This window comes from Lissotriton helveticus, chromosome 1_1, assembly GCF_964261635.1.
Source record: "Lissotriton helveticus chromosome 1_1, aLisHel1.1, whole genome shotgun sequence".
In the NCBI taxonomy this organism is placed as follows: Eukaryota; Metazoa; Chordata; class Amphibia; order Caudata; family Salamandridae; genus Lissotriton; species Lissotriton helveticus.
In genome coordinates, this window is record NC_136057.1 from 1,381,734,711 (window position 1) to 1,381,756,424 (window position 21,714).

Genomic DNA, 21,714 nt, shown 5'->3' on the forward strand with positions numbered 1-21,714 from the left:
TTCCACTGTTATTGAAATACACCTGGTATTTTCTGCTGTAGGTGGCACACCTGCGAGTTTAAGCTCTGGCCGTGGTCCTGATGTTAGATTCTGCTGTTGTCGATGAGCACCTTTCAGATTATGCCGCTATCGAACCACACGTGAAATTCTGCTGTCATTTTAATTGCACGTTCGAGTTTCTGCTGTCGTTGAAGCGCTCCGGGGAGTTTTTGCCACCTTCAAAGCATTGATGTGAGCTTCTGCAGTTGCGGGAGCGTGCCCGTAAGTCTCTGCAACACCCAAAGCACACGGCTGAGTTTTTATAGTCATCGGAACCAAACCTTGGGGTTTCTGCCAATATCGAAGAACACCTTTACGTTTCTTCTGCCGCTGAAGGGCTGATGTCAGCTTTCGTTGTAGTCGAAGAGTACCTGTCTTGTTATGCTGCTGTCGAAGCACATCTGCGCCTTTCTGCTCGTTTTGAAGTGCAGCTTTGACTAGTCGTTTAAGCACACCAATTAATGTTTGCCTTTGACGACGAAGCACAGCTGCGAGTGGCTGCCGCTGCTAAAGTCCGCATTTGAGTTTGTGTTGTCGTCGCACTGTATCCGTTAGCTTATGCTGTTCTTGTTCTAAATGTGTGCTTCCAGTTGGGCAGGCTTCTCCTCTTGGGCTTCTCTTGTTGTCTCCAAGCCTCTGCAGCGGTCGGCGTGATCTGTGGAGGGAAAGAGAAGAAGAGGACGTCAGTACTCAGAATGGAGAAGGAAAGGCGCGCGAGAGATAAAGAGGGCCGTTCAGGGCCCACGGTGGCCGGGCGAGGGGCCGTCTCATGCGCCGACGGGACCAAAAAGTGCGGGAGGGGGCGCTGCTGACTTCCGGTGGGGGCCCAGGGGAATGAGATGGCTGTTTGTTCCGTGCAGGGGGATGAATGCATCGGGAAGACTATGCTGCGATTGTATGGAGGCAGACACTGCGACGTGAGCGCAACCGTCTCCCTCATAACACCCCTCTATCGCTCACGCTGTCTCCAGCCCTCCTCTCAGCCCCCAAGCTCTGTACACAAGAGACGGTGATTAAATGCAGACACTCTCGTGAACTCAGCCCTCTCAGCAGAGAGAGGTCGGCACTCAGACGTGCGCGCTCTCCAAAATCACGAGGGCACGTGGCACCCCCAGTGGCGTAAAGCAAAATGACTGGACAGACACAGCAGCGGATTTCACGGAGGGCTGCAGCCTCACAAACATGCCTATCACAGGTCTTGGAGCAAGAGCTGGAGGCCCAGGGCACAAGTCCTATAAAAAGAAGTTTGTGTGGGGGGGGCTGACCAAGTAAGTCAATATACAAATGCATGCATGACGTCACGGCGTAGCGCTATAAAAGAAATAAATTAGTGCTATTTAAATTATTTGTGCAAATACTGAGACAGACTAACCCATCTGACAGTCTTACAGTGTCTGCATTTACATACAGGGACAGAACAAAGGCAAAGCCTCTCTTAAGTACCTGTGAAGAAAGAGAAGGCAAGCTGTGTGCCTTTGTTTCCCTCTATGGCATTTACATTTAAATATAAGGTTCCAGGCGGCACGCAGTCAGCAAATACAAACAAAGGGAGCCGGATGGCCCCTTAACTTCGGCCAGCTGGAAGTGAAAAAAGGCTCCCTCTCTGCCTGCATGTTGCTGCTGGAAATGGAAAGGAGGCAACGTGCAGGTGCTGCTGAATGTGTCCTGGTGTCTGGAAATGACACTGGGTCAAGTTCAGCATATTTCTGTGGGGCCCAACGTCTTGGCAGGGGGGATGGCGTTCACCCTGTGAAAAGAGTGGGGGGACGCCGTGTACCTGCATGTACCCCCGACTCGAGCCAGAGGAGGCCTGAAGGGTTGAGACAATTCTCAGTGGCCAACTCACACTACGTCATCACAGACACCCTGTCCTTTGCTTTTAACCTACAAATCATTTTTATCTAGTTTGTTAGTCTAATTAGATCAGTGGAAGCAAACGAAGAATACAAGGCTTAAAACGCATTAGGCTGTCAAATTAAAGCCTAAGATGGAAAACAATGATCATGATGCCGTGAACTAAGGTGCCTACCGCGGGGGCTTAGCAGGGCTGGCGCATCCCCTGACTAATCAAGCGCAGATTTGCAGGAATAGGAGACCCTCTCTCTACAACATCACCAACCAAATAGGTCTCTATCGCTCACTCTCATGTACTCCCTCACCAATCCCTCATATCACCAGTGACAAATCAGGGAGAGCTTTCCACTTTGCAGACAAAAATCTACTCCACACCTTGATAGAACGCGGCAACTCATCGGTTCTCCAGTCGTGAAATCAGACTTTGTAATGTGCTGCACTATATCATCCACTCCCAAAGGCTGAACCCTTGCAAGAGCGTGATCGTTCACCCTAATTTTTCTACAGAAACCTCCCACACCCATATTTCTAGAACCCTCATGAAAAATTGACTTTGACTTAAACTTTACATTTTTCACTCCTTTATTTAATGATCTGTCCTTCTCTTCCACCTACCTCCTAAGTTTATAGACTACCGTAAATCCTGTCTGCCTTAATCTATCTTTCTTTTAAACCCCCATTAATGATCACAACTAGCTAATTAATGTATCGCAAATATACTGTAGTAAATGCATCAAGTGGTTTCATTGAGAGCACAAGATTAATTCCAATAACCAGTAACCCCATGGGCTAACCACTATGAGTTTTGGAGTAGCACGCTAATCTCCACACAGTTCTTCAACACCGCATCAGGGGTAGCAAGCACTACATAAATGCAATTACAACTTTCTGATTACAACGTCAGGCGCTTCTCTAATCCGGGCCTATGTGCAATATAAATAACCCTAATAAAATAATTTTGAACGGTATAAATTACTTGCCACCTGAAAGAAACTGTAAGCGCTTCTTTTAATGGCCCACAACCTCTTCCACTGACAGTGCCTGGACTGGGTCAAGTTTGTTGTATTGGGCTATTTAAGATTATTTCCTTTACTCACTCACAAACTCACAAGATAAACTGTGACTTGCTCAGAGCTCTCAAGGTGCCAAATTCCAGTTAAAAGTTGTCCAGTAAGATCTGGCTTTTAACACCAATTGCTTTGCATTCTGGCATTTGCAGTCCTAGGTTTGCACTGGTAAAATAAAGTGCCCACTAAGGGTCTTTGCTTCTGCATATTCTGTGAATGTTGAGGAAAACTGTGCACATTTTGTGTAGGAGAAAAAGCAATGGTTTTGCAGTAGAAAGAAACTCAGCAAATATACTTTTGTGTAGGTTTATTTCAGCCAAGAGTGAAAACATATTAGAAAAGTTGTAAATTATTTTACTAGAAAAAAGCACAAAATAGACATTTTGCTTAAGACTTTTGTTGGAAAAAATAGAATTTTAGTAGATTTCTAATAAAATAAAATGATTCATAAATTCGCAATAGCACCAAATTGCAAAATTAAGAACTCATATCCTCAGCTGCAAGAATGCAAAGTCTTGTGTGCTTTAATACCTGTGCAGAATGCATGAGGACACTCTGTTTGCTCCTTGTACGTCAAAGGACCAAATTTAAACTGCTAAGCCATGCGCACAGTCTTACACCATCTTGACCCCAGAATTCGTCAAGACAGAGTTGAATTCTATGCACCCACACAGAATTTGAGGTCGCGCCACCAGGGACGGGCAAAAACTAAATGCATCAAGAAGACCAGGGCAGGGGGTCGTTACTTTTCACAACTAGCAGTGACCCACTGGAATGAACTTCCATTAGGACTTCGGCTTACTGATGACTACATGGCATTCAGGAAAAAATTTAAAAACAGATTTGTTTCCTGGGAGCGGTCTAACAACCTAGAGATAGTCTTCCAGAACCCCTCCCTCACTTGGGATGTGCTCTCCTTAGTGCCGTGATATCCTATGGATGAATGATGGCGCTGTATAAATAAATAAACAAATGATTATGGTACCACTGATATGGGATAACTTGCTGTTTTTGCTTGTTCAAACCTCATCTACCATTTCTGAATGTAGTTGTGCAAATTCATTTATTCATCTTTTAGAACTGTACTGTGGACAGGGCTGGACTGGGAACCAAAACTGGCCCTGGCAAAGAGCTCGGCCGGCCCGGGCGGGGTAGGTGTGGGGAAAGCTTAATGCCGCTTTTGTTGCAGGGGGCCGATATCTATGCTACAAAACTGGCCCTCGGTAACAAAAACGCCCCCCACCCCCCCCCCACCCCGGGTCTATAACCAGACCCCACCCTGGCAGCCCACCCGGGAAATGCCTAGTGTCCACTACGGCCAGTCCTGTTCTGACTGTGGACGTCTACACCACCAGCTCTTGAGTGTAACCTTAACTCTTCCTTTTCTTACAATTCATTAGAGTTACGCCAGGCAGTCCCTTTTTTTTTTCAGCCAACACGAAAGTCATGCTTGGACTAGTAGTGTAATTTTTACAATCATACGTTTGGTCTTTGTTGTCCCAGGATGCTAATGCAGCTGACTGAAAAAAAATCAATCAGGACTCTGTGAAAGTCACTATCATGATATGGGGGCAGTTCATAAATCAGTTGATTGTAGTTGTGACAGCTGCACAGGGAGAACATATCCTAAGCTGTCCACAAGCATTATGAAAATATATCAATGTCATTTTTCTCTTCAGTTATTGAGACCATTCACCCTCAATTAGAAGTACTTTTTACACTTTTTAGTTTAAGACCACCACGAGTCAAGTCTCCCTGTACATTTTTTATGAACAAATAGTACTTTTGTTACTGTATATTACCCTCTAAGTTTCGAATTTTAAAAGTTGTTCTATCTATACAAATATTTCAAATTTTTATGTTGAAAACACAACCACATTATCAGACATATTCATATAATATTCCTCTGCTTCATTCTCACTATTTATCTGACATATTTGTAGGTGTATGCTGGGAATATCGAATTTCAACAATCGATTGGCTAGAATATCATTAGAACAATATCAAGGAACAACATATCAAAAGGTACGTTTCTATTACAATCCTCTTTATATACAGCCATCATCACATAATTGCTAAAAGATAAAAACAGACTTTATATAAAATAGTTCCTGCCTGATACCTTACTTGTCTCGGCCACCATGTCTATTGTTCTTTGGAGGTTCTGTTTCAACACACCACATATAGTGGTATCCGTCTTGGCAAATCTCTTCATTTGATATCTCATAAAGGCAATCATATAAGGGAGGACTGTAATTTAGTGTATCCAAGCAGATCTCTGATCCCTCTCACTCTCTATTGATACCTGTTACCTTTCATGGATTCTAAGGTCACAGAGTGGACCATCTTGTGCCACAGCAAAAATAGTAAATTGGATTGAGAACATAAAAGATAAACTACCTACACAATAAAGTGACCTAAAGAGATAATCAGAGATATCAGTATGGGACAGATTATAAAAATATGTATTTATCACTTGCACGCCCTCACCCTCCACACAGCTAAGCGCTGCATCCCATAGCACGATAACCACACCTCAGTGATTATCGCGCATGACATGGAAATGCTTCCCAGTTAAACCCAAAGCAAGCACCATATTCCAACAGCACACCTAAATGGTGTAGCATGCTACCTGCATGGATAAGCTCTTCAGTGTGTCACATAGGTGTAATGAGCACTATAAAAATACTATAATACAGTACAGTACAATACAATACATATGGGTGTCTGTCAAAACCGAAAAAGCATAAGTGCTATCATTAGTGTGCAAAAAAACTCTGTCGAACCACGCGGAGCTCAGCGAGCAGTGGAGTGCGTTAGATAAATGCCGTTTGCGGTGATGTTCCATGCCGTGTGCTTGTTTGCACAATGCAATCATCACGAATGGCACCATGCAAAGCGCAAGTGGGCGCTGCTTCCTGTCTGCTGCTCGAGTAGATTTTTACTCAAGCGGCAGCTTTCTCAATGCTAACGGATAGTTTCCCAACACGAGCGGTCTCAAGCATACGCGACCACTCACAATGAGAAATCTGACCACCCGCGTTCAGAAATCTCACCGGGAGGTTGATTTTCCACACTCGTCAACTTGTTGGTGACGATCAAGAAGGAGGAAAAATCTTGCTGGGAAGTGGATTTTCCTCACTTGCGCTTGCCAACTTGATGTTGACAAACGCAAGCAAAGAAAAATAACTCCGCTACGCTAAGCGAAGCGGAGTTCTTTGAACCTCTGTGAGCTCTGAATAACGCGGAGTGCGAAAAACTTCACAAATTCCGTGAGCGGAGAGGAGTTCACCGCCCAGACTTAGTTATCATGCGAGAATAGAACTTTAAGAAGCACTGCTCCTTTCTACTGAAGCTCTACAAATTAAAAATGAAAAGAAAACCTACAAGTGCTCCTCCTCCGCAATTGCTCACATAATTTTGAACTCACTTCCTCCTGAGACCAGATCCAACCCCTCAACTGCCCTATTCAAGCAAAGAGTAAAACAACTACTAATGATCAGATTCCTTCCTCAATGAAGATGCAAAATTTCCCAGACCCACCTTCAAAACTATCGGGCCACATTACATACCCTTCTTTATTTTCTATGATGACACTCTACATATTTTTTAATGACCATTCTGAATCAAGACTTTATGTACGGCACCCTACGTCTGTCCCTATTCTCACTTTTGCTGTTCTCCCGCATTTGTATACTCCTACCTATATACTTTGCCTGATGTACAGCTCTCTAATTCCCGAAAGGGTCCCTTGTATATGCTTATCTGTTTGCCTCTGTTTTGTACAGCACCCTGATACCCAAACGGGTCATGTTTGTGCTATATAACACTCAATAAATAAAATAAAATACATTAAAATGTAAAATGTGAAAACTGTACTGTTAAAACACATATATAAATGAGAAATTAAACTCCCCAAAAATTGGACTGATAAATCACACTTTCCTCACATTTATACATGTATCAATTTAGCAACTCTATGTTCGTTGCTATACCATTCATAAAGCACCTTCCAAATAGCCCGTTGGGATGTGATTATCTTTCTGCATGAGCGTTCTATGCAACCTATATCTGTATGGACTGTGCAAACACCACTAGGAAAGCAAGTAACTCTGTGTTCATTGATATTCACATCTAGGCAGCCTCACATATGCTTTATTAGGATCTGAGCAATTCTTCACTTTCTAGATAAATCACATCTGGGTGGACCTTAGGTGCACATTTACTATGAACAGAGCGAATGAATGGACCATGATTTTGCTTCTCTGATAAACTGAAAAGCTCTAGTTATTTATGGTAAATTCCACAAGTGTTTGTCAGTGTTGCCTGTATTAAGAACTGAGTAAATCTTCCTAATCTAGACAAAGCATATTGCGGTGAGTGTGTGGGGGGGGGGCTTCATTAACGTTTCCCAGGAGCGGAGTAACTCCTTATGCCCTTGGAAAATTGCATTTGGGTGGGCCATGGTTTTACTTCCCCATTCAGACAAGAGAGCCCTGTTCAGGATCACATCCTGTGTCACAAAATACCTCCAGCACATATGATGATTGTTGTGCCTGTTGAGGCAGGGGTAAACAACTACAGATTGATATAATGAACTCAAGCAGTGGTGAACACACTCCAGCACCACTTGGAGGAACTTTCTCCCACCCAACAACCACTCACAGCAGATAATATGACCATCATATCAACAGGATGCTGTTTAACAGAAACCCTATGATGAAATTTCTAGCAAATAAGGGGCTAGGCTTTTAGAAGTTTATAAAGGTCTGCTGACTTGCCAGGTCTTATTAGAATGCAGACTATCTACTGATTGGAACCTTTAGCCAATACCCTTTCAAACACATTGAAGTACATGGACAGAAATGTAGAATTATTAAAGCTAGTTGCAGATCCTGGGTCGAAAGGAAATTGTGTCTAATTCATCTCATTTGATAAACATCTTTTATATCACTCATCAGCCTCCAGAGCTTGTAACATGTGATTTAATAAGCCTAATTAGTTCACAGCTGTGGACAAAGCAAACATATTTGGCAGTTCGGCATTCTTTGTTAGTCTTAAATTGAGACCTAGGGCTCAATTCTCAAAGGGTACATACACCTGATCTTCACAGAAGCAGCCATTACAGAATAATGAGGTTAGCCAAGCTAAGTCAACACGACCTGAGTATTAATCGGTACAAACAACAGGATGGTCCTAGTGACTAAAAATACGATATTGAATTACGTATAAGTGATCCCATTACTAGATCTTAGCGGAGGAGAGTAAAGAGATACAACATTCAGTTTGCTTTGAGAAATGAAATACATTTTATTTTTTACTATATAAGTTTTCAAAGAACATATATACATAAATTATAGTATGGTTGGTCAATAGACGTGGAAAAATTTGCAAAGTGGTAGTGCTTTTAGAAAAAAGACAGAAGGAGGAGTCATAAAAGTTTCTAAATAAGTATTATTTTTTCCTTCAGGATTGAAAAATGGCTCAAGCATGTTGCAAAGAGCCAATAAGAATCTGTTTGCATTTTGTTCATGCAGCGGCAGACTGAGTCTTGACATCCAGATGAACGTCGGGCTGTTGCAACTAAGGACAGGAGGAGACCCATAGGGATTCACTCTTGCCGCAGGTCTGTACTTTTGGATTAGTTGCGCCATCATTTAAATACAAGTATCCTACTCGGATCCAATATTTCTCTTAAGACTCAAGCTCAATGTGACCATGACCTGTCTAGGCTCTGCCTGGTGCTGCATGAAGAACATTCCTTTCCTGACAATATTAGAATCTTTGGCTTGATCTTTACATTTTCCCAGCACAGGGTGCAACTTGGACCTGATAGCCTACATTATAGTTCTAAGCCTTACGTTCACACTATCCCGGGTTGCCTTTTTGATCTTTGTTTTTATATCTGTCCTGATGAAGACCCACATGCCTGTAAACTATTATTAGGTGTTAGTCAGGTGGAAACATCAACATTCTCTCTGGCCTCGATTGTTTATCCCTATTCCTTTTAGTGACGTGTCTAAATCCCTGGACCGTCAACCTTTGCTATGGACTACAATTTATATTTAAAAATACAGTATACAAGCAGGTTCTTATTGGCTCTCTCTTTGTGAACTGCTTGAGCCATTTTTCAATCCTGAAGAAAAACATAATACTTTTTTATATACTTTTATGATTCTGCTTTCTGTCTTTTTTCTAAAAGCACTCTGCACATGAGCAGTACCACTTTACAAATGTTTTCACATCTATTGAGCAATTTATGTATATTCTTTGAAAAATCTGATTGTAATTTTTTTTTAAATTTCATTTCTGAAAGCACACCAAATATTGTATCTCTTTACTCTCCTCCGCTAAGATCTAGTTATAAAATCATTTATATGTAATTCAATATAGTATTTTTAGTTCCTGGGACCATCGGGTTGTTTGTAACTCCACAGAAACAGATCACAACTCCCCTGCCTCCTAAAAAGTATGAGTTGCCACCTACTCACAGATATTGCAAAAGGCAGGTTGGAAAAAACGAACAGGTTGGCGAGCATTGAATTTTTCATAGATCCAAATGCTTGAATCATTCTCCGTTGTCGAAGTAGGAGTCCAATGGTACCATAGTAAAGCAGTAAGTATCAAAGTCATTGGCTATAATGGCAATGAAAGCCATTTAATAGCCTATCTGTGTCCTTTTAAAAAAAAAGACCAAACTTGAACTATAACCAATCATGCTAGAACACGCCCATCAGAGACTGAGTCCCTCAGATTTTCTACTGCATGTCTTGTGGAGGTAGTCTCCATGACCTCAGCTCAGTTTGTTCTGATATTACGTCTTTTTGGATCATCAAGATTATATTTCATGATTAATTACTCTGATCCTGGCACTAATATGTCAGAGTAGCAGAGAACAAGGTAAAGACTACAAAATATGTCTTACTTTTTCTTCAAAACTGTCACGTTCAGAGAGATGAGGCTATTATTGGGACTACAGAAACTTACATCTGTCATTTCCAGTGAGGACAGTGAGGATTTCTTCACCTCACAGGAGAGGTTAAAAGGAAAGTGCACGCCCAGGGTCGCCAGAAGGCACCCAGATAAGCCATAAAAAAGACTTACCATGAGTCTTTATAAGGCACTTCTCACAGAGAGAGAAATTTGAAAAAAATACCTCAAGGGCTGACCCTACAACTCCCTCTTCAGCCCTGAGACTATATCAGGGAAATCCTCATAACTTGACAGTGAGGCGTCTATGGCAAAACTACAGTCAAAATCATCGTTAACAACAATTATGGTGACAATGTCGATGACCACAACCATGTCGACTATTACTGTCTCACCTATCCTGGCCTAAGCTATGAATGATTTCATCTACGAACAGCCTCATCTTCGAATGGCCTCATCTACGAAAGGCCTCATCTATGAATGGCCTCATCTATGAATGGCCTCATCTACGAAGGCTTAAACCAACTCATCTACATCGTTTGTCTAGGATGGCCTCATCTATGACGGTCGTCTACGACAAACTCCTCTACAATGGTTGTTTGTGACAGCCTCTTCTACGACAGTGGTCTACGACAGTGTCTACGACTGCCGCATCTACGACAATCGTCTACGACAATGGCCTTTTCTACAGTAACCTCACTACGATAACCTTGTCTACGATAACCACGTCTATGATGACCTTGTCTACGACTGCCTTGTCCACGACTGCATCATCTATGACAGCCTCGTCTATGACAGCATTGTCTACGACGGCCTTGTCAATGACAAAGGCCTCGTCGACAACAAACGTTTTTGATGTCAAACTAGTTGTCTACCTCCGCCTCATCGACGACGATCTCGATGACAGTACAAATGATGAGAGCACCGTAGTGGTCAATAAGAACAAAAGACACATACTCCAGAATAACTTAATGTCAAGAATTAAACAGACTAATGTGAACATGTCTACAACAGTTAGCAATATATAGAGAGGCAATATGTGGAGCAATTTCACCACTTTGCTCCGCTCTCCAGAGCATGAGTCAGGTCCATGTAGCCCTAGTACTAGACCTATAGTGCATGTTACAGGATTACTACAAACACTTTCCCTAGCCTGCAAGGTCACATCGTGTCCGATATGTCAGCATCCTCCAATGATCCTGCAACTCCAAGAAAGATCCCAGTGTCAAATATAGCCATGCTTCCAGAGAACGACCCATTCACATCAGGTGATGATAGAGCGAAGTCCCACAACTAGTGGATTCCCCACTAGGTGGTTTTTTGGTGGTTTTCAAACCTTTAGGGAATGAGCTGCCAAATGCTACCAACTTCCAATAGCGAACAAGAAATGTTTTTTTTTTTATGTATGATTTATAGAACGAATCTATGAAAGATACCAATACTGGACAGCTGCAGCTACAGGTAAGTAACTTATTTTCTTCCAAACACACACCTTCACGGTGCTCCATTTTGTGTTGATTCAGACTTTCTCAATCTCCTGGCATATTTTCTGTTTGTCATAATGTTTGAGCTCTGGTTTCCAAACTGCACACTGCTCCTGATAAGTAAAGAGTGCACAGCTGGACCAAGTATTGCAGAGAAATCATCAAACTTGCGCCCTTGTCCCATGATGTATTCTATCTACTTCTGCCTTTCATAGGTTTCCCGATTGTTCGGAGATCTTCACAGTCCTAGTATCATGGTTTGAATGCACTAGATTCTGTGATTACAGTTGACCTCTGGGAAGAGTTTAGTAAATGGAGATGGTGATGGCCAAAAGTCTGAGACCCTTCATAAGAGCAATGATGCTGCCATTACCATTGGCATCCAGGACTGTACACCTAGATTTCTCCATATAGTTGTCCTCCAATTGGCTTGTGTGAATATGTTCTGGCAATTCTGGAAATGGACTCCAGAAGATGTGCAGCAGGCATTCCTCTCAAGCCACCCTCTCCCTAATTTCTCTGCCAATGCAGTGGGCTAATAAAACAGGTTCCTATATTGGGCCATCTATAATAAGTCAATCTGAAACCATGATGGATGACTGTCCCCTTCCTTATGCTAATAACGCCTGTACACTTAAGTTGTCCAATTTTGGTCAAGGAGGGCCGGATCCATGCCATATTTTCAGGATAAAAACAAATAATCAGCTTCCTCAGTCTATATCAACAAAAACAAGTGGGGAATGGATCACTTGTCCTGCATGACCAGGGTTTACAATTTTTAGTTCAGTGTACCAATAAAAAACCCTCATTCACGTACAGAGGATGGAACTGGCGGTATATCTTGATTCTCCGCCCAAATCTTAATAACGTGGCAGCATCATCATGGGGTTAGTTCTCGTTCTTCCTCCACCCGGAGGTGTACCCTGGTTAGTGCAGTAGTGAATAGTGATACAGGAGTCATACGTTGAAGGGAAAGTGAGTTAAAACATACTCGTACAGCCAGGAACAAGTTTAATAGGTCTGGATTCGAGATATTGATTAAAAAGGTCGATGTGGTGCATGTTGAGATTTAGTTAGGGATCTCCCGCACTTTAAGTGTCCTTTAAAAAGGTCAATGTTTCAGGATAACCACTGTATGAATGAGTTCCATTCACCTTTGTTGTATGTTAGCATCTAGGTGGATATCCTAAATATAAGGCATTGATCTGGCTCTCATGGATCGAGGTTGTACCCTCCTGCCCTACACTGTTTTCCTGTAAATCCGTCAGCTACACTTGGTTTTGCTGAGAAATCTCCAAATTAGACTTGTGTGGGTCATTTTTACCTTTCTTCTTGTTGAGAGTCTAGGGAAAGGAAGATACTGAATTGTGCATTAGTGATTGGACCCCCCTTAACTTTAGATGGGTTGTTCCAAGCCTAGACAGGAATAGTTAGAATGGGTTATACCAATGGAGGATGCCCTAGAACTGCCTAACTGCTTAAACCTTGATGCAGAGGGTGACAGGAACTTCTTATTGAGTCAGTAGAAATATTACAGGACACTATCCATTACTTGCCTGTGTTCCTTTTACAATTCTGAGTTTTAATCAACGCCTTCATGTTTTTTCTTGCAGGAAACATGTTACAGATATGTCAGCTTTCCCTAGGTTTGGCAATGTGGTTGACTGAAAATACTCTATTAAGACTTCAAAAGTTAGAGAGGATAGAGCCCCTCCTTTAGCGACCTCTGCACTTTACTTGTGGTACCTGCCCCTCCTATGCTCCATCAGTACTTAATTGTTTAAAGCGTAGGTGTATAAGTCCAACATTTTAATCAGAAGCCGGCAGCTAGCGCTGCTGAATTTCAGGGTTACAGAATACCAAGCCTGTCTTCTCTTGATTCCACCTGTTTCCTCTTCCCCCACCACCATACACTTCCTGCACCGTTATCACATCATGCAAGTTAACCCTGCTTTCACTCTTTGTCTATATATTCACCTTCTTTATTTTGTCTTTTCTGCCTTTCTCCCTCTAGTTCTGCGCCCAAACTGGATGGTGTTAAATAATTTCCGGCACCTAAAAATCAATGCTGGTGACTAATGGTTGTAACCACCAGCACAAACTTGGCCTCCTGCAAAACACTTTCCCTGATGATGCATTTTTGTCAATGGCATGTTTGGAGTTGATGGGCTTGAGGGCCGTTCCCTTCCAAGTGGATGTAGTTGTGTTCAGTGCAAGAGTCATGTCCGAGTTCTGGTTCCCTACATACCTTGTTTCGAAATCTACACGTTGGATCTGGCACTCGAAAACCAGCCAGGGAACTCTGATGTGGGCCCTTCCATCTGGACAAGATGGAATGTTGATTGGGCAGCTGACAATCAGGGTCCACCTAGGCACCCTCTTCCATGGGCAGTGACCTCCCCTTTCAGAACATTCCTCTTGTGGCCACTAATTTGTCAACCAAATAGTGACCTTTTTCTTTTGTCTTAGTCTCGGTGGCAACATCGTCACCCTGCCAGGAGAGTACAAGGGGAAGTGGTGCTCAAGTCAAAGTTTCCACTCTTCACATCAGGCCCCTTGGCCCAAGCAAACATGGCTGCTAAAGCAAAGTAAAAGAAACAAAAACAAATACATGCACACCCACCCAAGCAAAAGCATCTGAAGGGACAGTTCTTTATTATTAATTCCCTCTCTTCATTCCGGATGAGATCCGACTAAAACATGAAATATATACTGGGGTTCTACCTACTTTTATCTATCTCATTACTGTCACCTCATCTGAAAGAACCTACCCTATCTCGTGTTTTACCTTCCACTCCCTCCCAATTTCTGCATACATAGATGTCAAATTTAATACAAGGAGGATGCTAGGATAGCGATATTGGGCAAGCAGGTTCTGGGTGGGTCTGCCGGAGGATGCCAGTGTAGATTAGACCCTGATGTCCAGAGTTAGCTAGCAGTATGTGAATGCTATGGCTCCTGCTCACCTCCTTGTCTTTCTTAAAGTCTCATAGACATTTTAACAACATATATTATTGATATGTTGATTTATTTACCCTAGGTATTCCTTCGTTGTTGAAATCTGCTCTGAATTTAATATTTGTGTTTCCTCTTTGACCTGCTTTCTACACTTCAAGAAAAACAATTCTCCTCTGAGTGCAGTTTTCCTGTTTGTTGTTTCTTTGCAGGACTATAACTAATTGACAAGCTAAAAAAGTCAAGTCTGTTGGTCATGAGGCTCTTGAAGATTTAGTGTGGATTTGTGTACAGTTTTGACCATCTTCTGCTTAGTTCCCTACCCTGGCCCTTCAGTAGTCTAGATTTGCTATCTATCCGTTTTTCTCTATTTTATGCTCGTGTTACCACATGACACACCTGGGTCTCGAGAGGAAGATAGTTTCTTGGTAGGGCGTTTTGGACTGTAAAAAAGTAAAATAGCAGCCATAGTGATCTGGGGAGTGATGGATCTCCTGGGAGACATTGTTCATGTCTCAGCAAATGCTACCACTTCCAGACTGATAAGAGGCTTCTTATCCATCATGTTCATGGATCTGCCATTATCTGCACAACTTAAGCAGATGTAGGCAACTGGATAAAACATATTAAGACAATATCCTTTCTGATTTCACCTGAACTGCAGTAGACCAAGTGGGGCTCAACAGAGAGCTGTCAACTGCTGCAGGAGTGACTCATGTGAGTTCAAGAGACACATCAGCACCAAAATGCAAGTTTCCTTAAGGGAGTACAGTAAGTGCAGGATCTTACCAGGCTCCATACAAGCATGACTGTAACATACGCAGACGGTACCGACGGGCCCTTTACCAACAGTGCCTGGTCGCACATACAAACTTCTCCCAACATTCCTTTCTTGTGATCAAGGAATATGTTCAGTGTGTGGTCATCAATTCGGGGTCTCCAACCCTTGGTTTTCACACATCCCCTCTGCATCAAAACTCTAGAGCTGGAACGAGCATCCAACTGGCCGACTAGCTGCATAAGGCACTGAGGGGCCGTGCTGGCAAGTGGGCAGGGCTTTACATGTGGCTGGTCCCTCTGGGTACGCGTCTCAGCAGTAGTTGAAACCTGACATTGAAATAGGTACCTACCAGGCCTATATTGTGTCCTTAACTTTACAGGGGAAGGACACTGATAGATTTCTGAACAATGGCTGTGCAAACCGTTGAGACAACCTTGTCAGCGAGGTAGGTCTTTCTAGGTCTAGCCAACAGAGTGTGTGCGCTGTTGCTGTGAGGGCTGTTGTGTACACTAAGACTTGGGGCCCGCCCATTACTTTCCATTTGTGGGCTTAATTCTAATTATTTTTTAGCTACCTCCTAATTGGCCACCATATGCCTCACGTCACTTCCTTTTATTTTTCCTGAGCAAGGACCAAGTACTAATTGATTTCATTTGATTAGTGTCCTGCTGTTGTCCTTCCACTGTCGTGCTGTGATTCAGGGTACTTAAAAAAAAAATCTGTCCATCATTTTCACTTCCATGCTACACTTTTGCGTTGCTTTTAACTGCTATTCTACAGAGTTATTCTTTGTTGTCTTAAATTGTTTTGGAATTCGGTGCTTCCTTTTACAGCACCACACAAATGGCATGGACTATTAAAGCAGTTTGTGACATTGTTTTACATTTCCACGTTTCCTTTTATAACACCAAACAAATGGCGCGGAATATTAAAGCAGTCCGTGTGACTACATGTTTTTGAAGCTGTGCTTTTTTTTGCGCATACAAAGTATGTGTCTTTTTAAAGTGTACACTAGTTTGGAACCAGTCTCCCATAGCCTTTTCCAGACAAGCAGTCCAGTCACATGCTTCAGGCCAGGCTGCCACTAAGCAACATAAACATTTTGGACTCATCTGTGCCTTTTCAAATACAAAGAATGTGGATTTTTAAAGTGCCTCCATTTTGGACTGTGCTACAGTTAATCCATTTCTTAAAACTTATGTCCTCAGTCTCATATGTATTCCACCTCATCTTTGCGCATACAAAGTATGTGTCTGTTTAAAGCACTTCAGTTTTGTGCAGCGCAACAACTACTCCATTTCTCCTTAAAACCTGTGCGTAAGTCCTCATTCTCATATGTATTCCACCGAAAGCGCTTTTAAGGGCCCTATGTTCATATGCACTTAGGTGCAAGAGTTGTAGCCTAACAACCACAGCTACAGTACCCCAAATTACCCCACTCCACTCCAATATACCACACTCCACTCCACTCTATTCTACAGCAATCTACATCACTCCACCCCAATCTATCCCACTCAAATCCACCCCATTCTACCCCATTCCACTCCAATCTGCCCCAATTCACTCCTCTCTACCTCAGTCTACCTCATTCCACTCTACCCTAATCTACCTAACTCCACCCAAGCCTACCCCAATTCATTCCAAATCCACCCTACTTAAATCTACCCCACTCCAATATACTCCACTCCAATATACTCGACTTCAATCCACCCCAAACCACTCCACTCCAAAATACTCCACTCCGCAATACCCCACTCCACTCTACCCTAACCTATCCGAAACTGCTATCCCCAATCTACCTCATTCTGTTCCACTCCACTTGATTCTACTCCACTCCACTTTAATAACCCCTGCTCCACCTCAGTCTATCCCACTCCACACCAATGTACCAGAGTCCACCGCACTACAATCTAGCCCACACCACTTTTCCCGCACGCTAATCTACCCCACTTCAAGTTTCTCATAATTCTGTCACTGAGGTTTAAAAGTGTTCAGGATACATGCTCAACAATTCCTTGGCCTCTCTGCAGATCACACAGAGCAATGGTAACAAATGCCAAATGTAATTGTGATTCTAGGCAAAAATGTGAAGGAGGTACATAGCTATCAAATTATTTACAGTGCAAAACCAAATAAAATGTAGTGATAATGGGTAGGTAGATTGTAGTGTGTCTGTGTAGGAGGATAGTGATGTTAGGGAGATGTGAAGAAGTGCATGCAGGAGAGAGTGAAAAGAGGGTTCAGGAGAGGAAACAAGTGGGTGAAATATGCAAATAGATCATTTTAGAAAGAGGCAGTAAGAAAAAGGGTGTGTCTAACGCAGAGGCTAAAGAGAAAAGCAGCCTGAAGGGGCGAGCTGGAGTGATTGTATCACTCTTAAGATCCTTCCCACAGCCCTCAGTCATATTTAATTCACAGCATCATATTTTCAGAAGTTAAACATTTTCAAGTCTAATTATTTACCCATTTTTTTGTTGTTATTTATTTGTCTGATACTACTAACAAGCATTGGCAAAACCAGTAGGTCTGGCTTATTTTAGGTGCATGTCTGTTATTGTGTGATATCCCGATGTAATAACTGAAAGCTCATAAAGAGGCGCCAAAATACTGGTCGGATGACACGATGGGAAATCACAGGACTTTCGCATGCTTTAAGGCCACGCCCCTCAGTTGTATAGGCCACGCCTTTTTGACAGGATTCCTAGATATCCTTTTTAACACCTTGGCTGTATCGAACGTTCAGCTTCAGTGCTGAACGTTCGAAAAACGGGTGGGGCACCGTCGGCCAACGGACGTTCGCCGCACTACCAAGGTAGTGCACGCGACGACCGTTGGCCGACGGCAGCAGGCAAGGGGTTAAGCTATTTCTTTTTAGGGTTCACCCAGTTTCTTCATGTCAGTTAAATGCGTGCATGTCGAGCAGTACGAGGAACAGGAAGGCAAGGCCTTGTCAGAGAAGCGACAACATGGCGTGGAGGGCTTTTTCCTTGGGAGATCTAAAAATGCATGAGCAATTTTCTCCTGGGTACAAGTGGCTGAGACCGCCGGAGCCGGAGGCCCAGCCAGCTGGGCACAGGCTTCCAACTCCCCGGGGAGGCTTGTAAAGCCCAACACTCTGGCCCCGAACACATGTCCCTGGCAAACAGAAGTGCCCTGATAATCCTCTTTTGTGGCCTGTCTATGTTGGGCTCAGAGGCCAGAGATACCTGCCTGTTCCAAGTCCACCTCCCAGCTGAAAAACTCTTTGTCTTCTGCGATGTGAGCTCCACTTCCCATCTGATGTGCCTGGCATCGCTCCTCATTTTGGCACTGGTCTCACTTGAGCTGGCCGCTGTGAGGCCTGGGGAGCCCAGCTCCCCTCAGCTGAAAGGCGTGGACCTCAGGAGAAGAGGTGGGCGATTGTGGACTCGGAAATTCTGGAGAGAAAAAAACTGTTTCTGTAAAAGAGGTTCGGGGGCACAGCTGACATGTTTGGATTGGCTTCCACCTCTCTGGAGTTTAACAGAGCGCCAAAGCCCTTCTCACAGCAGGCTGGGATTGGCTCCCTGCTCCCGCTCCATGGTTAAGAAAGCTTAAAGGGGATTAATGCAGCAGATGGAGGGCGGCTGGAGGAGGGGGCACAAAGGGGAGGGAGTGGAATTACCGTGTTTACAAAAGAGATAGACAGTCCCTGCCTGATGGGGAGCGCTCACTGAATGATCCCTGCAGGAGAGAAGGGACCTACGAGTCCCTGCAGGAGGGAGAGCTCATTGAACACTGCCAGCAGCACAGCCCTTTGAACAGCCCCTTTTGGAACGAGAACGTCCTCGAACAGTCCCTCCAAGTGACCCCCGTACATTTACTGTAGGAGTGCTCCCTAAACATTACGCGCAGTGTACGACAAGGTTTCCTGCAGGAGATCACCCTCAACACCTTATGCAGGAGAAAAAACTCCCTGATAATTCACTGAAGAGTTGCTGAGAGAGAGAGAACCAGAACAATCCCCGCAGGACACCACCCTCCATTCCCCGCAGTAAAGCACTATTACCACATCCTGTAAGATGGGTCTCCCTCAGCAGTCTGTTTGAAGGTCCTAATAAGAGACTTGGCTTTTTGGATCGCCACAACACCTTCTTAAGGTGGATCGGGTACTCCTGCCAACTTCCGCTGAATAAAGCTATATCATCCAAATAGGCTACACATGTGTGCCAGACCAGCCGGGCCTTGGTTCAATAACTTCTGTAATGTGGATGGCGTGCTCTTTAACAAAACAGCACTACATCCAATCAGAAGACTCCTGGTACTGAGAAAGTAGATTTTATTATTATAATTATTATTACACTTATAAAGCGCACAGCTACCCAACAGGGCGATTTCTCGTCAGACCATTCTTTTAAGGTAATCCTCCAGTGAAAACTACTCAAGTCAAATGTGTTCAGTTGCTCAATGGGCTTCTTATGGCTGGGGACTTTGAAACGTCATTAAAGCCTTAATTGTCCACACAGATCTCCAAGTCTAATTAATCTTGTTTTAGAATGAGCATCCCTATACAGGCCCAGGAACTGTGGGAAGGCTCGATGACTCCTAGATCTAGCATCTTGGGGACCTTGTACTTGATGTGGTGGTGGACCTTGTCTAACATACTGTATAACTTTCATTTAATGGCAAGTGTCACTATCATCGGTCCGCCACTTGCGTAACTCCTGGGTCAAGAAGACGATGCAGGAGAACCTCTTTAACAGAACCGTACCTTCTACAAGCGTTTGTGGTGCTACAAGCAGCACAGTTCTTTCCTCTTGGTTGTGGTCCAGTTTGAGCATAATGATAAGGTACAATTTATAAGATTCCTTCGATGTTCCAAAGTCAAACAAATATTTAAGCTCACTTGTATTCTGAAGACAATATAAAGATCAGTCAGCAGGTTTTCCAAAACTCTAAGCCTGGAAATCTCCAATATCAACACCTCATGGGCTTCCTGGAACCCAGTTATTGCTACCTTCTGATCAGATCACTTCTTGATTAGTAATTGGTTGGCCTAGAAATGTAACTGTATATTGCAGATTCATCTCTGATACCCTCTTTTACCTATATGGTTCGACTGTGGTAACTGTGTTTCCTGAGGTCTTATCCCAGATCCTACTATTATCCACCAATGTCAGAATGTGTTCTAGATCCTGGTTGCATGTAGGAAAGACAATTCTGTGACAAAGGTGCTATTGTCTGCTTTAATACTGGACGGGATGCTGGTTCTCTGAAAGCAGAGTTTAAAGAGCAGAAACACATATGGTTCCAAGAAAAACCTGAGAAGCTTGCATAGCTTAAAACCTGAAAGAATTCAGAACCCATTGCAATGCTACGATTTTTCTTTGGAGAAGTTCTCTCCATTTAAAACTCTTTCTGTCGACCTGAGATGCTCAAAGAATGTAAATCAATTAAGCAAACAACTTAAAAATCATCTGCTTTCTCTGTTTCTGTGCTAGGATTCCACCCCTCGTCTCTGCTCCTCTTCCCATGTCCTTCCCCCCAATTGCCCAGGGGCGTAACCCGGGCTCCCGGAGCCCTTGTAATTGGAGGCCTCCACACTTTAAGATGCCCCCATTCAGACAAGGCCTGCAATATATGGGAGTCTCAGGTGTCATTCAGCAAAGAGCCTCATTTTGTGTTACGCCATTACCTCAGACCACTCCACTTCCCATCCACTTTCAGGTGCCCTCCTGTGTGCTCTTCTTCTCTCCATGTTTACCTCCAATCCCCTACTGCGCTCAAAGCTACTATTTGGGTAGCTACCCTCTCTTCCTTTCCTATCTGGCTACTTACCCTCTAATTCTGGCTTCAGACCCTCCTTGGTCTCAGAATTACGACCTTCGGCTCACGTGTCAAGTAGTTTGCGGATGATGGCGATTATATCTTTTGCTTAGTTATGATATTGGATGTTACTATGTTCCCAGTTAGTTGGTGCTTGTCTGGCTATCTGCTGTTGTGTACAGCACACTAAAACCATCAGTTAGAGTAGCGCTTTAAAAAAAAATGAAATAGGTAAAATAAATATCACTTTTAGATCACAGTAACAATAATATAATATTAATCACTTCCAAAAAAAGACAAATGTCGGTAACCCAGGGGTCTCCAACTTTTTGTGTAATAGGAGCTGCTCATGTTCAATGGAAATCATCACAAGCTACTAATATTATTAGAGTTTTAATAGTGACCACATCAAACAAGATTACTTTAGTGACCACCATATGCAAGATTACCAACTGTGATCACCACAGTGCAATAAGGATGGTTGCCAGCAGTAATGTCAAAAATGTTTGTCAATTTGGATTGCCTCTAGAATAATAATACACGACAGCCATAGTGGCAAGGCCCCTGGTTAGTATTATTAGTAAGTCTCCACAAAGCTGCTTGATGTATCACTCAAGTAAGGGGATGTCCACATAGGAGAACTACTTACAGATAGCTGAAGACATACCAGTAACTCATGAGCTACTCATTGGAGAAGCCTGCTCAAACCTATGGCGATGAGTGTTAGTCAAAGGCACAGTCTTACACTTTGGTGAGATGTTACCCTGTTACTGCTCTTGGCTCTAAAAGTCAAGCTCAATATTACCCCATGGGGAATCTT

At 43.2% G+C, this 21,714-nt stretch overlaps 1 long non-coding RNA gene across 3 annotated transcripts in view; it reads left to right on the forward strand.

Moving 5' to 3' along the window:
* Positions 1 to 21,714, forward strand: part of LOC144825091 (uncharacterized) — a 1,621,997-nt gene that overhangs the window by 1,092,212 nt on the left and 508,071 nt on the right. For all 3 annotated transcript variants that reach the window (XR_013609275.1, XR_013609265.1, XR_013609268.1), the window contains one exon: positions 4,904 to 4,985. This is a non-coding gene — a long non-coding RNA (uncharacterized LOC144825091). The remainder of the gene's footprint in view (positions 1 to 4,903; positions 4,986 to 21,714) is intronic.